This window comes from Leptodactylus fuscus, chromosome 10, assembly GCF_031893055.1.
Source record: "Leptodactylus fuscus isolate aLepFus1 chromosome 10, aLepFus1.hap2, whole genome shotgun sequence".
Classification (NCBI taxonomy): Eukaryota; Metazoa; Chordata; class Amphibia; order Anura; family Leptodactylidae; genus Leptodactylus; species Leptodactylus fuscus.
The window spans coordinates 56,293,905-56,312,474 of record NC_134274.1 but is presented as its reverse complement, the minus strand read 5'-3'; positions in this window follow the sequence as shown (position 1 = coordinate 56,312,474).

Sequence of the window (18,570 nt, the reverse complement as noted above, 5' to 3'; positions counted from 1 at the left end):
ATATATGATATAAATTAGACAAGATAGGAATAATTATAAATATAAAATTATAGTAAAAAAAAATCTGAAACACCCCCCACACATAACTAGAATATAGAATATTATTTCAAAATGTGAGTTAAAGGGGTTGTCCAGGAATTGGGACAATGTGTATGGAGGCAGGGCCGCCATCAGGAATTTTGGGGCCCCATACAGCCTAAGTGTCTGGGCCCCCCCCGCCATTTTAATACTACTTTATTTTGCGACATACCAATTCTGTATTACATTTACCTTTATTTAGCAGCTTTACAAGGCCCCAGTTCCCTCTCCGCAGTGCTGCACACCCGATGCCCCAACAATCCCCCTTCCCCCCCGTCCACCTTCTAACATCTTTCCACTGCCCCCTGTACCCATACCTCCCAACTTTTGAAGAACCAAAAGAGGGACAAAATGTGCGGCGCGCTTTGCGCGCCGCGGCAAATTTAGCCCCACCCACCGTTATGTTGACTCCACCCATTATCATTAATTTTTCATGTGCCCGCACACAGTATAATCCTCCTACAGTCACCCGTACATTATATGTCCCCCCTCTATCTCTCCCCCAGCTTCATATACACCCTTCATCTGCCCCCAGTTTCATGTTTCCCACCCAATCTCTGCCCCCAGATTCATGTCCGCCCATCCATTTCTGCCCCCAGTTTCATGTCCCCCCCTCCATCTCTGCCCCCAGTTTCATGTTCCCCCCCACCATCTCTGCCCCCAGTTTCATGTCCCCTCCATCTCTGCCCCCAGATTCATGTCCCCTCCATCTCTGCCCCCATTGTCATGCCGTCCTCTCCATCTCTGCCCCCATATTCATGTCCCCTCCATCTCTGCCCCCATATTCATGTCCCCTCCATCTCTGCCCCCATATTCATGTCCCCTCCATCTCTGCCCCCATATTCATGTCCCTCCATCTCTGCCCCCATTGTCATGCCGTCCTCTCCATCTCTGCCCCCATATTCATGTCCCCTCCATCTCTGCCCCCATTGTCATGCCGTCCTCTCCATCTCTGCCCCCAGTGTCATGCCGTCCTCTCTCTGCCCCCAGTTTCACGTTCCACATTACACTGACTGACTTACCTTCTCCTTCGCTCCCTCGCAGCTCTCTGCGCTCCTCTCTCTCACTGGCGCACAGTTATAGACGAGATGTGACGTCATCACATCGCGTCTACAAGCCAGTAGTGGAGGCGGCGAAGCGAGGAGCTGACACAGGTCAGCTCCTTGCTGCAGCCGCATATGTGTCAGGGAGAGAGGCGCGCAGTGGCGAAGCGAGGAGCTGACCTGTGTCAGCTCCTCGCTTCGCTGCCGCCGCTGCTACTGGCTTGTAGACGCGATGGCTGAAGCGATGAGCTGACCTGTGTCAGCTCCTCGCTTCGCCGGCTACTGGCTTGTAGACGCGATGTGATCACATCGTGTCTACAAGCCAGTAGCAGCGGCGGCGGCGAAGCGAGGAGCTGACACATGTCAGCTCCTCGCTTCAGCTGCATATGTGTCAGGGAGAGAGGCGCGCAGCAGCGAAGCGAGGAGCTGACCTGTGTCAGCTCCTTGCTTCAGCCGCGTATGTCTTCAACTCAGATCTGCGTCCTCTGGATGCAGATCTGAGTTGAAATAGGACATACACAATGACTGCTACGGGCGCCAGGGGGCCGGCACACGGTGGCGGGCCAAAACCGCCCCCCCCCCCCATTTTTCAATTTGGCCGGGCCCCTGACGCCAGTACCAGTAGTACTGCCCTATCGGCGGCCCTGTATGGAGGCCAGAGGAGGTATAACATAAAAATACCCATTCTCCCTATGCCCAGCGATCTGTTATCCACTGCCTGTGTCTGTTCAGTCTTTGCTGGTACCTGGATGCTGTAAGTCCTGTCTCCCATGTGACTGCTGAGATCAATCAGTGGCTTCAGCGGCCTCTGGAGAGGGAACTGGTGACATCACTTACACCATCACCAGTTACTTATCAGCGACTGCTGTGGCTACTGATTGATCTCAGCGGTCACGTGGGAAGCAAGACTTACAGCATCCAGAAAACCAGCAAAGACTGAACAGACACGGGTGGCCGGTGACTGTGTGCCATGGATAGGCGAGGGTGAGGCTTTTCTTTTTTATTTTCCCCCGGCCTTTACAAGAGTTGGTCCAATTCCTAGACAATAGAGTCACTGTAATTTAGATAAACTGATTCCTATTATCAAGTGTCACTGAATGGGGATTGACTTATCCACCAAAGGAATGTAATGTATAAAACTTTACTTTTATTAGATAATCTTAAAACATGTAAACAAGTATTAAAAACATGTCCTACACCATTGCCCGCTGTGCAACGACTAATTAATGAATAAGGAGGAGAAATAGTAGCGCTATGTCCAGTACGCCCTACACAAACACTTTCTCTACCTCCCTAATCCACTATACGATGTGCACCAATTGACCTCACAGATTGAAATAAGAACATGACCAAATATATTGGTACCTTTCCTCCTCTGTTGGTGTGGCGCTAGGCCAGTAGCCTCGGAGGGGTGGGGGAGCATCCCATTGAGCTTTTGCAATATATTTGGTCATGTTCTTATTTCAATCTGTGAGGTCAATTGGTGCACATCGTATATTGGATTAGGGAGGTAGAGAAAGTGTTTGTGTAGGGCGTACTGGACATAGCGCTACTATTTCTCCTCCTTATTCATTAATTAGTCGTTGCACAGCGGGCAATGGTGTAGGACATGTTTTTAATACTTGTTTACATTTATTAGATAATCTTAAAACATGTAAAGTTTTATACATTACATTCCTTTGGTGGATAAGTCAATCCCCTTTCAGTGACACTCAATTCCTAGACAACACCTTTAAGATAACAATAAGTTATAAGTAAAATAATAAAAATAAAAGTTGTAAAAAACTAAAATAGAAATAGACGTAAAATATAAGTATGTGATAAAATTATATCAGCTAGAAATTTTAGGCTAAGACAGAAATAAGGTAATATTATAGGTAGAAAATAGTAAAAAAAAATTAAAAAAAATTGGATATATAGATTAGAATAACAGACATTATATATTAGATAAAATATATACTATAAGAATAAGTGAAATAATACAATATAGTATAAAAATAAAAAAAATATATATAAAAAAATACCGTAAGTGTTTGACAAGTAAGATGATATAAAGATTGATAGTTTAGTGTAAGTGTAGTATCCTATTAATATTATAAATGTGAAATGTTTGTGAGTTTGTGACTTTGGATGTTCGGATGTTTGGCGGTCAATCACGCAAAAACCGCTCCACCGATTTGGCTGAAATTTTCCACAAACATAGTCACTACACTCGATTGCGCAATAGGCTACTTTTTGTCACAATAGCACACATACGTTTTTCCCAGGACCCCCACAAAATCCAAACTCACATCACTATCTCTGCAATCTCACACACTTTGGACCCCGATTTGGCTGAAATTTTCCACAAACATAGTCCCTACACTTAATTGCGCAATAGGCTACTTTTCGTCACAATAGCGCACATAAGTTTTTCCCAGGACCCTTTGGATGTTCGGATGTTTGGCGGTCAATCACGCAAAAACCGCTCCACCGATTTGGCTGAAATTTTCAACAAACATAGTCCCTACACTCGATTGCGCAATAGGCTACTTTTCGTCACAATAGCGCACATACGTTTTTCCCAGGACCCCCACAAAACCCAAACTCACATCACTATCTCTGCAATCTCACACACTTTGGACCATAGCAAGCCACAAAATTCATATTACCCTCTACAGCAGAGGTCAGAAACCCCTGGCACATGTGCCAAGAGTGGCACTCCTGCCATATTTCACTGGCATGCCAGCAGCACAGGACCTGCAAGAGTTAAATGAAGTCTCTGCTAGAGCTGAGGCATAAGGACACTCCCCTTTGAGAGGGGTGCAGGAAACCCAGGGGGTGGAGCTTAATCCCTCAAGTCTCTGCCTGCTATAGTGATAGCTCCTGCCGAAGCTGCTAGCAAACTGAAAGTAAGAAACACACAGCTCCCTTCCTTTACTTCCTATTCTCATTAATGTCAGGCATGGGGTTATTAGTTTAGTGTTAGTAACTCCATGTGCCTCACATTAATAGGAATAAACCCCATCATGTCCCTCATATTAACCCCTGTGTGCCTCATATAAAGATTACTAATATGTGAGACATATGGAAGTGCTAATAAAAGACCTCAGTAATGAAGATACTTAATTATTACCTCCAAGTCTCTCACATATCAGTAACTAGAGATGAGTGAGTACTGTTGGAATCAGCCGATCCGAACAGCACGTTCCATAGAAATGAATGGATGCACCTGGTACTTCCGCTTGGACGTAGCCAGCGCGCTTAACCCCCCGCGTGCCATCTACGTCCATTCATTTCTATGCGAGCGTGCTGTTCGGATCGGCTGATCCCAACAGTACTCGCTCATCTCTATCAGTAACTCTTACACTGGGGTTAATGTGAAGGACATGATGGGGTTAATTGCTATTAATAAGAGGCGCATGGAGTTACTAAACTGTCATGCACAGGGCCAGACTTTATGTTGCTTGCTCAAGAGTATCCTGTGCCCAAAACTTACATGTACTGGCGCAAAATAACAACTCATACAATGTTGTATATCAAAGTATATTAACCTGAAATACTTCTGTCCCAAAGACACTATGTACAGTTTATACCAACACCGTATAGAGGCTGAAATACAAATTACATTCAACACAAAAGTCTCATGTGCTCTCAGAATTACAACAAAAACAAGATACACAGTTACATTTTATATCCCATACCTTATACACAGTACGAAAACCTTACCCGCGCCTGTATATACCCACTTCTACAATCACCGCAGACGAAGTCGCGGGTACCAGATAGTAATAAGATAAGTGTAAAAATACATGTATGGTGGGCCAAGAAAAAGGCGGTTGTATATTGTGTGGGGGCCAAATAAAGGGGGTGTTATATTATATGGGGACCAAATAAGGGCATTTGTCGATCTGCCTATGGGGGGCCTAATTAGGGGGGCCCCATCACAAAACTAAAGATAGCTGGTGGCTATTTTTTTTTGGGGGGAGGGGGTATGACTTTCTATAGTTTGACTCAGGCAGTAAAGAGGCTAGGGTCACCCCTCTCTTTGGATCACACCACTTGGGGCAGGGTTGAAATATGGCATTTATACCAGAGGCAGTTTACGACCCAGCTGGATCCCAACTCCTGTGGGGGGCAACTGGAGGAGGACTGTATACCGTGCGGGCAACTGGAGGTGGACTGTATACTGTGCGGCAACTGGAAAAGGACTGTATACTGGGGGGCAACTGGAGGAGAACTGTATACTGGGGGCAACTGGAAAAGGCACTGTATACTGTGAGGGTAACTGGAGGAGTACTGTATACTGTGGGGAAAACTGGGGGGGGGGGGCTTTGTACTGTGAGAGCAGCTAGAGGGGGCCACTGTACAGGCATTACACTGCGTGGGGGCACAAAGTGACATTGATGGGAATGGGCGGAGCCAAAGTGGAAGTGAGCAGGTCTTACTACACATAAATTGGCTGCTTAGGCCTGGTTCACACCTGCATTCGGTATTCCGTTCGGGGAGTCCACATGAGGACCCCCCAAAGGAATACTGAATGCATTGACAAGCGGTGAGCTTATGGAAGCACACGGATCCCACAGACTATAATGGGGTTCATGTGTTTTCCATCTGGTGTCCGCACGAGTCATGCGGAGAGGAAAGTAGTTCATGAAGTACTTTTCTCTCTGCATGACTTCTGCGGAGACCGCACGGAAAATACACGTATCCCATTATAGTCTATGGGGTCCATGTGCTTCCATAAGCTCAACGCTTGTCAATGTGTTCGGTATTCTGTTCGGTGGTTCGCCATGAGGACTCCCCGAACGGAATACCAAATGCAGGTGTGAACCAGGCCTAAGCAACCAATTTATGTGTAGTAAGACCTGCTCACTTCCACTTTGGATCCGCCCATTCCCATCAATGGACCAAAATTTAATATAAGACACTGTCTTATTTTCGGGGAAACACGGTATGATTGAGACTACCTGTTAATATTACCATATAGTGTGAATTTCACACTCTATTCATTATGTGGATGTATTAGGAACATCACTGTATTTTTCTATCAATTGGTACATTCCTTATTTGTGCAATTATATTGAGACATACGTACAGTGTCATATATATATATATTTTGTGACAATGATACACCACCCGCCCATTTATTAACCTATTGTCTGTCTATTGGTATTTATTCTTCCATTTTTGTATTTTGAATATTTAATAAACTTTGTATTTTTACATCATTTATTGTTATCTTTTCCTGGTTTTGAATCATTTTATTGTTGTGCATAGTTTGGTTTTGGGGCATGCCCTGTACTGAACCGTAGTTGAGGGAGTACACTACAACATGGGTATGATATGATGCCTCCCTAATGATACCATGTTTGTGTTGTTTAGTCTATGGGGAAATAGATCTTGTTGCAGTTCGAGAAAAGTCTTGGAGACGTGAGAAGGATGTTCAGATAACAGAGGATGCAAGTCTAAGGTCATTGGCAGAACAGAGAAGACGTTTAGGTCAGTAAACAGTGACAAGGGAGGAGATATAGGGGGGCAGGGACACAGAGACTGGGTTACACTCAAGTTCAGCGTTTATTTCACTTGAGGTGCATAAACTGCCTTTGCAAAGGCACAAACAAAGAAAACAAAAGCCTTGTCGGCTGAGAAAGTTCACTATACATAAGAAACTGTTCCCTGGCTGCCAGACTCTCGCTCTGGTAACAACCACGGGTGGTACAGTACCTGCTTTGGAGGTCCGGTCTGGACAGGTCAGCTCTGTCAGTGTGCTGCCACACTTCTAGTCTTCACACACAGACTATGATCAGGCCTTAATTACACAGCTGACCTCCCTGGTGTGGGCCCTTACCATACACCCTCTAGCTGGAACTAACGCTGGGTTCACACCTGCGTTCATGTCATGTGCATGGCAGAAGACGGAAACCATAGACCGGGTCCGGCCGTGCGCGGCGGTGAGTGTTTTAGGCTCTCCGCTGCGAAACCGGATTTTTTAATCCGGACACAGAGTACTGCATGTCCGACTCTGTGTCCGGATTATAAAACCCGGTTTCGCGGCGGAGAGCGCAAAACGCTCACTGCCGCTCACGGCCGGACAGCTTTCTCACCCATTCAAATGAATGGGTGAGAAAGTCTCCTGCAGGCTTCCGTCCCCTGCATCTGTTTTATGCAGGAAACGGAAACCTGCAATAAGGACCGATGAACGCAGATGTGAACGAGCCCTTACCTGTGTGTATATATATATATATATATATATATATATATATATATATACACACACACAGAACCAGGATAATGGAAGAATGTACTTGACCCACTACAAGACATGTTGAAAGTGTTTTCCGCTGGTATCTATGTAAAGTGTTATCATAACCAGGACATGAATTTCAATTTGCTTTTTCAGTTTCAGAAATACATGGGAATTAGATTCATATAGTTTGCCCTTCATGTAACCCCACAGATAAAAGTCACACACCATTAGATCTGATGACCGTGGGGGCCACAACCTTTTGCTCGCCATAGGTTCTTCTGCCGTATGAACTCCGCTCAGGAACAGATGTTGTGTATGGAAAGTCACCATGTCTTGGTGAAAGTGACAACACTCCCTTGTGATGTGGTAACCGTGCAGATAATTGCTCAATGTCCATCTATAGGACCCTATTCACATTATCTAAGTCTTTTAGAGCCACAATGGGCATTACCTTGCCATGCACAATGTATGGATCATGAAGTGGCTGCTGGGGTAGATGGTGAGAAGTTTTTCTGTGCCAGTCAAAAGGTGCCACAATTTCTCATACTCCTTTCCTGGAGAGGATTCAGTCACAGGTCCTGTTTTATGCCACTTCCTCACCAAACCTTGTGTACTGCTTACTGCTGGAATGGGAAGGGTCAGAAACTGACCAGCAAAACCAGTCCTGTGTTTCTCTGTATGAGCTTGTGTACAGTATATAATATAAGCCTCCAATATCACACTACAATATTGAATGAAATATGACATGTTGTACTATAGACAACACTACTGTCCTCCACAGTGTGGTAAAACTAGACTGGCAGGGAAGGACAGGACAGGCCTTATCCATCACTGCTGAGGTAAAATGAAAGCTCAGCTCTGATTGGTTGCAAAAAAGGCAAGTCTGATAAGCATCGTCCTGCCCAGAGCACACAAGGGCAACTGGGCTCTGTGTGTCCTGCTGCACCCTGCACTTATATACAATACATAGAGAGATAGATAGATAGATAGATAGATAGATAGATAGATAGATAGATAGATAGATAGATAATATATCATAGATAATGATAGATAATATGTCATAGATAGATTATACACTCACCGGCCACTTTATTAGGTACACCATGCTAGTAACGGGTTGGACCCCCTTTTGCCTTCAGAACTGCCTCAATTCTTCGTGGCATAGATTCAACAAGGTGCTGGAAGCATTCCTCAGAGATTTTGGTCCATATTGACATGATGGCATCACACAGTTGCCGCAGATTTGTCGGCTGCACATCCATGATGCGAATCTCCCGTTCCACCACATCCCAAAGATGCTCTATTGGATTGAGATCTGGTGACTGTGGAGGCCATTGGAGTACAGTGAACTCATTGTCATGTTCAAGAAACCAGTCTGAGATGATTCCAGCTTTATGACATGGCGCATTATCCTGCTGAAAGTAGCCATCAGATGTTGGGTACATTGTGGTCATAAAGGGATGGACATGGTCAGCAACAATACTCAGGTAGGCTTTGGCATTGCAACGATGCTCAATTGGTACCAAGGGGCCCAAAGAGTGCCAAGAAAATATTCCCCACACCATGACACCACCACCACCAGCCTGAACCGTTGATACAAGGCAGGATGGATCCATGCTTTCATGTTGTTGACGCCAAATTCTGACCCTACCATCCGAATGTCGCAGCAGAAATCGAGACTCATCAGACCAGGCAACGTTTTTCCAATCTTCAATTGTCCAATTTCGACGAGCTTGTGCAAATTGTAGCCTCAGTTTCCTGTTCTTAGCTGAAAGGAGTGGCACCCGGTGTGGTCTTCTGCTGCTGTAGCCCATCTGCCTCAAAGTTCGACGTACTGTGCGTTCAGAGATGCTCTTCTGGCTACCTTGGTTGTAACGGGTGGCTATTTGAGTCACTGTTGCCTTTCTATCAGCTCGAACCAGTCTGGCCATTCTCCTCTGACCTCTGGCATCAACAACGCATTTCCGCCCACAGAACTGCCGCTCACTGGATGTTTTTCTTTTTCGGACCATTCTCTGTAAACCCTAGAGATGGTTGTGCGTGAAAATCCCAGTAGATCAGCAGTTTCTGAAATACTCAGACCAGCCCTTCTGGCACCAACAACCATGCCACGTTCAAAGGCACTCAAATCACCTTTCTTCCCCATACTGATGCTTGGTTTGAACTGCAGGAGATTGTCTTGACCATGTCTACATGCCTAAATGCACTGAGTTGCCGCCATGTGATTGGCTGATTAGAAATTAAGTGTTAACGAGCAGTTGGACAGGTGTACCTAATAAAGTGGCCGGTGAGTATATATAATAGATAGATAGATAGATAGATAGATAGATAGATAGATAGATAGATACATTATATATAATAGATAGATAGATTATAGTCATGTTCATGTAAGTGTACAGTTAGGAGCAGCTCTATAGATCTGAGTCTATACAGAAATTAATTTTCCACAGCCATTTTGCATCCCTCTGGAAGCCATTTTCATGAATTCCTCATAGACTTGAGACTATTGAGGGATCTGTGAAAACGGACAAAAGTAGGACATGTTCTGATTTCCAATGGTCCTTCAAATCAAACTGTCAAAAATATGGATTTGTGAATAGCCATATTGAAGTCAATAGTGGAGAACTATTGAACATCGGCGTTTTCAACGCCAGCCTTCATATCTCCGGCTCCGGTGGACGGCGTGCCTCATTTATCACAAAGCGCATGCCTCCTTATATATCAGGCACACCGTGTACAGGGCCGTACACCTGCTCATAGCTGGCAAGGATTTTAGGCATAATTTACACCAGTGGGAAATTGGAGAGCGTGACATAAAAGATTAAAAAGTCCCAAATTTTTGCACAAAAGTCTGACTTGAAATGGATATGCAAGTCATAATAAATTTCCCCCGTGTTCCAAAAACATCTGTGTGACATGGCCATTTTTGACCCTCATGAGAATAAGGCCTAAGGGTTCATTTACATTGGGCTTCAAATTGCACTTTTTGTTTTCTGTGATTTGCAAGCAATTTTTCACTGAAGCTAAAAGGCAAAAACATGGCACAAAAATCCCTGAAACAAGTAAATTCCCATGACAGTAACTATCATCCCCATGATGGACATTTTTTTATTTTTATTTTTTAACAGCGTCTGCATTAATTTCACTGTCGCAAAATGGAGGATATTCAAATGACCAATATTTTGATGGTCCATTATAGTAATATAATAAGATGTTCTATTTTTGTACATTTTCACGGATTCCTCTATACACTGCAATGTATGATGGATTGGTGAAAATGGATGAAAAACAGCCATAAAAAATGGTTGGTTTTTCTGGCCATTTTCACCCTCGGTAGTCTGAACATAGGCTTATGCTGTGATTTGAGTAAGAAGTCTACAGAGGCTTCATCAAACTGAATGTGAAGCTCCCAAGTATCACTTTAAAAAAAAAAAAAAAAGCATCATATTTAAGAAACAAACAAAAAAATGCTCTTCATTTTTCAAACTAAAAAATTGTCAGCCGATATTTCAACATGAAATTAAAAACTAAAGACAGCTAATTCATTGTCGGCTTGGGACATTCATTCTAGGGGCCCACTATACAGCTACATACGGATATTACCTGACACTTTACATATTCCTAAAACGTCACTTAGCCCTTGCTAGATTTTTTCTGCCCTGGGGTCCTGTCAGTAGCCTGCTGTCTGGCTGAAATGCCATACAATGACTATACTGAGATGCTGTACAATGAGTGTCCTGTACCATGACAGCGTTAGGTAATAGGCCAACCTGGCTCAGGGGCCTGTCTGGGAATCAGGGGTGAACCTACCCCTTTTGCCGCCCGAGGCGAACTAGAGAAAGCCGCCCCCCCCAGGGAGGAGCGAAGGGGCGTGGTCGATCGAAGGGGGCGTGGCGGAGCGAAGGGGGCGGGTCTTAGCGTCGTTCGCAGGCAGAGAGCAGGCACGGAGATGACCTGCTCTCTGTTTGAGCGTGAGGGGAGGCTGCTGGAGCAGTGCTGCTCCAGTGGCCTCCCCAAACCACCGCTCGGTGCTAAGCTAGTCCAGGACAGCTTGTCCTGGACTGGCTTAGGTAATCAAAAATGCCGCCCTCCCTGGGGCCCTGACATAGCGCCGCCTGAAGCGCTCACTTCAGGTTGCCTCATGGGAGGTGCGGCGCTGCTGGGAATTCACCTGTTCACCTGTGGAACAGTTCGAGACAAAGCTAATTTCAGACTCAGAACCCATACATAGTCTGGAGCCACATAGGAAACAATCACAGCTAATTAGTTACAATCTTTCTAGTGGCTAACCTGCTGCAATCTACAGTAGCAACATTGCGGATAAGATTTAAACCCACAGCCAGTGGCATAACTAGTAAAGACAGGGCCCCATAGCAAACTTTAGACTGGAGGCTCCCCTGTCCCCCACATGGTATAATATCCCCTTATCTGATTCCACCATACAGTATACTGCCACTTTATTAGCCCCCGATACAATATGTTGCCTTCTTTATTGGCCCAAATACAGCATAATGTCCCCATTACAGACCCCCATACAGTATATTGTTCCCTTACAGGTAACCACACAGTAACGGCCCATGTTACAGGCTCCCATACAGTAAGCTTGAACTGTGGGGGCCCAAAGAGAAACTTGCACTTGAGTCAAAGCAAAAACAAATCGATTTTGGATGTTTTTATTTCGCAGTGGTTTGCAGATGAACACACACATGACAAACAACTTAGAGAATTTCCAGCAGACACATGAATATAATTATTTTAATGTCTCATTGTATCAATCTCCATACACACAAAATCTAAGATTTATCAACACAGATATGTTAGTCATCCTATAGTTTGACTAATTGCAACCTGTTTAACATGGTAGGTAAAAGAAGGAAAAGAGAATTGCATTTAAATTTCTCTTGGTGCCTCAGTTCTTAGGGCCCATTCACACAGCGTAAACGCGCATGTATTTTAGCAAAATACACATGTAAAAAATACGTGTAAAAATAAGACTCCCATTGACATCAATGACATTCTACACGTGTATTTTAACGTGTATTTTTACACGTGTAAAAAAATGTCATTGAAGTCAATGAGAGTCTTATTTTTACATGTGTATTTTGCCAAAATACACTCGCGTTTACTCCGTGTGAATGGGCATAGAATTACTATTACACACAGTAGGAAATTCAAATAAGGACATGTCATGTCAAATGATTTCTTACATTTCTAAATGTATATTGCAGTGCCACAGTAAATGGATCATAAAGAGATATAGGATTTACTAGCCTCTGCCCGTGACTTCGTCTGCATGTTGTTGGACCGCTGCAGTGCACCAGCATCCAGTCGCGAACTCCGCTCCGGATTAGGCCCAAATGAATGGGCCCAGTCCTTTATGAGCATGTTGCTTCTTTTTTTCCGGGAGCCGGAACAAACAACTCCAGGGAAAAAGAACTGATTTCAATGGGAGCCGTCTTTTTGGTCAGGATTTTGAGGTGGATACGGCCTCAAAATCCTGACCCAAAAACCCTGTGTGAACTTACCCTAAGTAGAGGCAAATAGTATGCATGTGTGCCAATGCTGCTAGGTGTGAATAATAATTAGACACATAGTAATCATAGAACAAAATCCCATAGGAGCATAGGACAACATGACCAAATATGTTAAATTACCATACCAAGAAGAAGAGGAACAGCACAACACCCATTTTGGATTTTTGCTTCTAGTCTGGTTGCTACAAGATATACAAGTTAGCCTTAGGGTGCAGGCACACTACGTAACGCCGGGCGTGTATGAGAGCCGTACACGCCGGCGTTACAGCAGGGCTGCCGAACACTTCCCATTCACTTCAATGGGAGCGCTCGTAAACGCCGCTGTTACGAGCGCTCCCATTGAAGTGAATGGGAAGTGTTCGGCAGCCCTGCTGTAACGCCGGCGTGTACGGCTCTCATACACGCCCGGCGTTACGTAGTGTGCATGCACCCTTACTTTGGATTTAACTTGGATTTCTGCTGCCAATTTTCTCTTATCCTAAACTTGCTTCCTTTTGCAGCCCACAAGAGGGAGACAACAGCATACAAAAGTGAGAAGAGGCGTCTGCCAGCTCATGTTTGCACACGCTGTGTGTTTCTGTACTCTTATTGCACAATTTTTCATCTGTAAACTAGCCTAATTTTTGTTTATTTATACTGTGTGTTTGTGTCTATGTGCATGTCCTAGCACCTTTTATGCAATAATTTTGTGTATGTATTATTCATCTTGTCTATGCCATTGTCGTCGACCAATTTTTCTGTCTAGTTGTTCTCTTTGTGTTATGACATTAATAAATTTTGAAATTTTATAAGAATTTTTGTCTATAGTGAGGACTTCCTTTTCTCTTTTCTGTGGTTTATTTATTGTTTGAAGTTTGGGGTACGAACTACAATGGAGCCTATCATTTTGGGTGGACACTTGTCTGTAAAGGACGTGATTTCTACATCACCCATTTGTACCATGTTATCCTCCAGTATGTATATAAATTCTATACTTCTATCTATATACAAGCAATGATATTATATAAGAACATAAACATATTCTTAAAACAAAGCTCAAGATTTATAATTCACCTAGAAATATTAACTACAATAAACTACAAATACAGAAAGCAGGCGGGAACAAACTTAAAGCCTATATTCTCTTTCACCACTAGTGGTCCTCAGAGTCCATTAGCATATACCTGTGTTAGGAATGCTTGTTGTAACACTGAAAGGCCACAAGATGTCCTCAGTCCTTTATTCTTGAGACTCCAATGATTTCCTTCTCCGTTCCAGGTAGAACTGAGAAAAATATGCAAATCTGTTTCCCAAGATGTAAATAGGGAAACAGTGCCTCTGTTTGCTGCCCTCTTGGGGTAGCTCCCTTGAACATCATGCCCGACTTTCCAACAAGCCTTTACTGCAATGATGTGGGATTTTGCCAAGTCAGTATCCCAGAGGGCAGCAAACAGAGTCACTGTTTCCCTATTTACAGCTTGGGGAACCGATTTGCATATTTTTCCCATAATCCACCCAGTGGAGCTAAAATGTCTTTTTGTAAGACTCCACACGTCTGAGAAGGTGGTCTCTCCTTAGGGAGTGACATTATTCCAGTGGCGTAACTAGGAATGGCGGGGCCCCGTGGCGAGCTTTTGACATGGGCCCCACACACAGTATTATGTCCCTTAGTGGCCCCTGCACACAGTATTATGTCCTTTAGAGGCCCCTGCACACAGTATTATGTCCCTTAGTGTCCCCTGCACACAGAATTATGTCCCTTAGAGGCCCCTGCACACAGTATTATACCCCATAGTGGCCCCTACAGGACTAAATACTGTCACGTCACCGCTGACCGCTATACCAGGACAATTGTGGATAAAAAATCTGGTCATGTGCATTACAATTTAGTAACTCCATGTGCCTCATATTAATAGCAGTTAACCCCATCATGTCCCTCACATTAACCCTTGTGTACCTCAAATAAGAGTTACTGATATGTGAGAGACATGGAGGTAATAATAAAGTATCTTCATTACTATTACCCCCATATGTCTCACATATCAGTAACTCTTATGGTGAGGCACACAGGGGTTAATGTGATAGGGTTAATGTGATAGGGTTAACTGCTATTAATATGAGGCACATGGAGTTACTAAAACAAAAGTAATCACCCCAAATGCCTGATATTAATAAGTATAGTAAACCCAGTGTGTACCTGTGTATCTTTAGTTTCGTTTTCATGGAGCAGCTTCGGGGCCCCATGTTGGTGGAAAGTATTCCACCAACAGGGGGCCCCGATCATTATACTCGGGGGTCCGAAAAGACCTCTGAGAATAATGATAGCAGCGGTAGCAGCTGTCACCGGGCCCCTGATGTCCCAGGCCCTGTGGCAGCTGCCTCTGCTGCTATGGTGGTAGTTACGCCACTGCATTATTCCTATAACCTAGTAGAACTGAACCGCTCGCCATTCTCCACAAGAAATACAATGTAATGAGAAACAGCAAAGAGAAGTCAGCAGGAATGTTGAGGAGGGGAATTCACTTTCCATAATAATTTCACTAACTGTATTCAAGCCTTTTGGCTCCCCACAGTCTGTATAATAGTCTGTAGTCTGAATAATAGTCTGTACAATAGTCTGTATATTAGTCTGTACAATACTCTGTAATCTGTAACATAATATATTAAATTATACACACACACTACACATACTTCTTTTCCATCATGTTAGCTTGAATAGAAATAACCGACATTTGTGAGAATTCTGTATCTGGGGGTCCGGCAGGAGAACTAACATCCTTACTACCCTGCAGAGACACAGAGGAGGAGGAAGGAAGAGGGGATAAGGATGCACAAGCAGACAGCGGCAGTGTTAAGTGCAGGGACCTTTACATGCAGATATTAGCTGCTATAATGTAGCGGGGCAAGCCTTCTATATGAGCATTAGATGTCGGGGTCCTGATATTGAACAGTTTCATATTGAGTCCACAATATGAGGTGAAAGCAAGTAGAAGGCTTAGCTGTATAGCTAGAGGTATAACCAGCGGGAAGAGAGCTTGTGATACCCTTGTAAATGTGGGACCTTCAGGGTAGGCTGGTTGCTAGATCAATCAGATGGAGGCAAAGATATGAGCTTTCTGTTGTAGCTTTATTGGTAGCAGTTCACACAATCCAGCAGTATATAAATAAAAATAGCTTTCTTCAGCAAGAAGGTACAAAAATCAAACAACATAAATAGTCCTTACTTCAGGATACAAAGAAGGTAAGTCCCCAAGGTTTTCTCACCAACACTCAAGGTGATTTTTGGGCTTTCTCCTCCAGACACACATGGCAATGTGTACAACAGGTTTCTCCTGCAAGAGACGACTACACCCCCTTCCCTTGCGTAGCCGCAATTCTTTTACAGCTGATCCCTTGGGTCACCTACCAATCCAGGACTGGAGTATAGGCCTGGGTCTACAACAACTCCTATATCCTGGAGCCATACTCCAGCCAATCACCATGTAGATACCAGCAACCTCAGTAGAAGGTACCGGTCATCTACAACTTTTCCATCTGCCTGTCTACACCCTGTATGGACAAAAGAGAACGGGTGCAAAAAAAAAGGTGGACTACAAAAATTATCAAGGGCACTAGAGCAGGAATAGCATATAACATGAAGAACTTAAGGAGGGCCTGTCATATCCTCTGACATTAGTCTTGTTAGATATCTTTGGAAAGCTGCTTTGCCAGTATGTGCCCCGGTGCCAGAGATATCAATGCTATTAGGTACCTATATCCCTGCACTGTCAGAGGGGCAGGTCTTACAGCTCAATGTCATCGCTAGTTCTTCTCCTGGTTATCGGGGGCCCCACTTATGAAATCTTTCCACAGGGCCCACCAATGTGTTAAAACAGCCCTGGTATAAGATCGTAAAAAACTAGGCATGAAAAAAAAACTTGAACTGTTTTTGGGTGGAAACCTATGTAAAGATCCACAAATGATGACAGAGCTTGCAACTCCCCAATTCTTTTGTCAGACGGTATAACCAGCAAAAAAAAGTTTGAAAGTAAGAAATCTGACTTCGAGCTCCTCAAGGGACTCAAAAGGGGCATCAGACATCCCCTTTATAATGGTTGATAAATCCCACTGAGGGAATGGATGAAAAATTGAAGGTCTTACCCTAGAAGCCCCTCTAAGAAACCTTTTTACAAGAGGATCTTGAGATAGTTGTTTTCTCAGGCATGAGGGCAAGGCCAGTATCCAGGGTTCATGAACTAAGGGCTCTAGGCCGTCCTAAATTAAATCTAATATATTTGGAATTGTGGGATTGGAGATAACAATTCCCTTTGCTGCAATCTAGGAAATAAAGATGGTGTGTATCCTGGCATAGATCTGATTGGTAGACTCCGCTCTGGAGAGAGAAATTGTGTTCAGGAAGGCTCCAGAAAGTTCTTTAGACCATAGTAGGCTGTCAGGTTCCAATCATTTTCCAGTCCCCCTTAAGGTTTTTTTTTCAAGTGGAAGACTGGAGAATAGACACCAGACCCCCGATGAGGACTTGGAACCTCCTCCAATACATGATTCTGCAGATATTCCACTACTGATTTTTGAAGATCTTCTTCCGAACTCAGATGAGTTGACTCCAGGACATGCTTCCCACCAACCGGGACTGCAAGACACAACCCACAACCCGGGACTGTCCCTCAGATATGGAATGGTTGGGAGTTATGCACTATGTTGGAGACAACTAGAAGAAGACTCTAGGAGTAGACAGAATAGAAGATACCATGAGATCTCATGTGACACGGCATCATGGCAGCCGGCTATGGAAGAATTCCAGCTATGTGATTAAACCAACCATTCTAAAAACGAGATATTACATAGTGTCCATATAGGTGATAGAATCTAGTATCTACATGTACATCATATAAAAGTCATACAATGTCCATGTAAATAACATCATATAGTCAGGATTATGCGTCATACAGCACAGCGCCAGAAATGATGTCATACAGTGCTCATAATAATATAAAGTGCCCATATACATAGTCATAACCATAAAGTACCATACTAATACTGCCACACTAATAACGCCATACAGTACCATACTAACATTGCCATACAGTAACATACTAATACTCCCATAGAAATACTGCCATACAGTGCCATACTAATACTGCCATATTAATACTGCCATAAAATGACATACTAATACTACATTACACTTCTATACTAATACTTCCATACAGTGCCATAATAATACTGCCAAACAGTACCATACATTACCATACTAATACTGCCATACAGTGCCATAATAAAACTATCATAATAATACTGCCATTCAGTACTATACTTACACTGCCATACAGTACCGTACAAATTCTTCCATACAGTGCCATACTAATACTGCCATACAGACAGTGCCATACTAAAGCTGCCATACAGTACTACTGTATACTAATAATGCCATACAGTGCCATACTAATATTACCATACAGTACCATACTAACACGGCCATATGGTACCATACTAATACTCCCATAGTAATATTGCCATATAGTGCCATGATAATACTGCCATATTATTACTGCCATACAATGACATATTAATACTACCATACACTTCCATACTAATACTGCCATAGAGTGCCATAATAATACTGCCATAAAGTACCATACTAATATTGCCATACCAATAATGCCATACAGTACCATACTAATACTGCCATACCAATATTACCATACAG